The sequence below is a fragment of the Egretta garzetta genome, unplaced genomic scaffold, assembly GCF_000687185.1.
Source record: "Egretta garzetta isolate BGI_Z169 unplaced genomic scaffold, ASM68718v1 scaffold1, whole genome shotgun sequence".
NCBI lineage: Eukaryota > Metazoa > Chordata > Aves > Pelecaniformes > Ardeidae > Egretta > Egretta garzetta.
This window is the reverse complement of record NW_009258542.1, coordinates 925,446-928,110: the sequence shown is the minus strand read 5'-3', so window position 1 is coordinate 928,110 and position 2,665 is coordinate 925,446.

The window sequence follows — 2,665 nt, the reverse complement described above, 5'->3', positions numbered from 1 at the left end:
GACGCCGCGCGGGAGAGAGACAAATAAACCCTGGGAAAGCCACCTGGGAGCCGGCAGGACAGCTCTGGAGGCGGGTGGAAACCGGGATGGACGGCTTGGGGGCAAATCCGTAAAAAGAGACAGAAAAAATCCCCCCAAAATCGCTGAGGGAATGAGAAGAGAGACCCAGGGGGCAGGGAGGGAGACACACGGTGGTCCCTTGGCAAGCACTGGGAGCATGGGTGTTTTCACTGAGAAATATGAATAAACTCCACAAATTACAGTCCCGTTTCACTGAGAAGTTAACAGATTTGGGCGGGTTTTAAATAAAAAAAAAAAAGCAAGCGGGTAGCGTGCTGGTCCGAAGTTGGATTTAGACCACAGAGGCATTGAAGAGCGAAGCGCTGAAGCTGGGACATCCCCAGCAGCTCGCTCTGCCCGCTCCTGGGACAGCCCTGCTTCACCAGCCGCTCCTGCGCGACACGTTTCTGGGCCAAGAAAAGACCAGAAATTGTCAGTACGGAAGCAGAACTGGAGTTAAAAATATCAGTGAAGTAAAAGCAAAGTAGAAAATGCTGCTGCCTTGGAGAAGCGGAGAAAGAGCTGAGGGGGAAGAGGTTGCCCTTCCAGTGTAGAACAAGAAATCCTCCTGGTTTTGGTTTTCTTGGAACTGACAGAAATTCAGGGGGTGGGAAGAGAAACGGTGATTGTGCATTTATGAAGATATCTGTCATCCTGATTTGGGACAATTAAATGAACTTGGAGATAATGACCGGATAGTGCTTGCACTGGGGCTGTGTTGACAAGCTGTGTCTAGGAATGGTTATTAGGGCACCTGATAAATTACTTTACATAATCCACATTACATGAAGAAAATACGTTTTTGTCTTTCCATCTGAATCCATGCGGATTTGGGGATTCTTCTACAAGGAAGGGAAAGGGAAGGGCGTTGTAAAAGCACAGATTTTAAAGTACAATTAAACTGCCCTTATTTTTTTTTACATTTTTACATGCCACATTAACTTTTGAAAGATACTGAGGTACATTTAAAAACACAAAATAAATGCTTGCAATGTTAGCTTAATATGCATTTGCGTTTCACAAATGATGAAAAATGGTTCTAAAAATCCTAGATATTCCTCTGCAACCTCCCTTAATCTAATGCATTTTGGAAAGATGTATTTAAAATAGCACTCAAAACTGCTGCCTGGTGCTTTTTGAATGATGCAATGAATTTGCAGCTAGCAGGAAACTCTTCTTCCCATACAAGGGAAATAGAAAAGCAGAAGTCAGACTATTCAGAAATACTATGAAATTTTTGTTACCAGGTACAGGAATGTTGCGGAGGTCCTTGGTATGAAATAAAGGCAAGAATGTCTCTCGAAGCATGAAATCCTAATGTGCTTCTGGGACTAGACCTGGAAAATTTACTTCACTTTATTGCTCTGCAAGTATTCTACCGTGGAAACTGGCTTGCATTTGGGAACCTCTCCTAGCACTGAAATTTGGTAAAGTCAGATACAGGGTACGTATGGGAGGACATGAGCCTGTGGAGGAGAGCTGTTACGTCACGGAATCTTAGCTTCACTTAACTTTCTGTAATTGGAGAGAGCCTTTTAACAAAGCTGTTTATTTCTAAGGCATTTAGATGAGAGCATCTGTTTATAAACACACACACAGATGCTTAATTACAGCCGGTTTCACATGGTAATGGGTAGGACATTCCTTCTGTAATGAATAATTCCGTATCTTGGTATCATCTTTTATCCAAAAGGACCCAATTTTAGATTGCTGTACAGAACTTATTTACCAGCATCAGCCAGGGACACCGTGCAATGGTGCAAAACAGCGAGCAGAGGGCATCTCACAGGCTTTTCATGCCAGGAATACTGAGGCAGGCCAGAGTGCAGTATGTGCAGGAGTGGGAGCTGGCCAGGGCAGAGCAATTCACCATCTTCCTCTCCTGAAGGATGTTCGCCACTTGTTGCTAAGCGCAGCAGCATTCGTTGCAAGGTCATCGTCGGTAAAAAGGATTTGTTGGTAAACGGCACAGCGCCGGTCGTGTTCAAACACGAAGTTAGATTGGTTCATTGTCCTCGAGTTGCTACAGCGCACGTGAATTCTGTCTCTTCAGTTTGCTCCCTTTTAAATCCTTTGTATTGAACTGAGCAGATGTAAAACCTCAGATATTTTCTGCTCCGAGTATATAAAGCTGGGAAAAGAGTATTACTGAGTCTCACTTAGCGACAAGTGCTACTGCAAGAGAGTGAGCGCAAAGCCCACGGAGTCATGCACGGCGGTGACAGAGGAATAACTCTGCCGCGTGCTGCTCGCCTGGCTTTGGACAAATCTTTCTGGCCTCATGTGAATTATCCTGTGTGCCTGCCCAACCCGCCCGTACCATCTCCCTTGGTTCCCCTTCAAACAGAAATGTAAAAAACATTGTAAAAATAGATGTAACGTTAAAACTCGGTAAGCTCGCATGCTTTGGCTAGCATTTTGCAACAGTGACGTGCTACCCTGTACATAACAGGTCAGAGTTAAATAAACCCCATCTTTGCTAGTTTATACAAATGTATGAAATAAGTTAGGCTTTAAAAGACTTGTGATTTTTGTTCCTGTTCAACTAAATGTTTAGAAGGTGTTGAAGTTGACTGGCTGACAGTCTGTGGCTTGCGTTATGCTG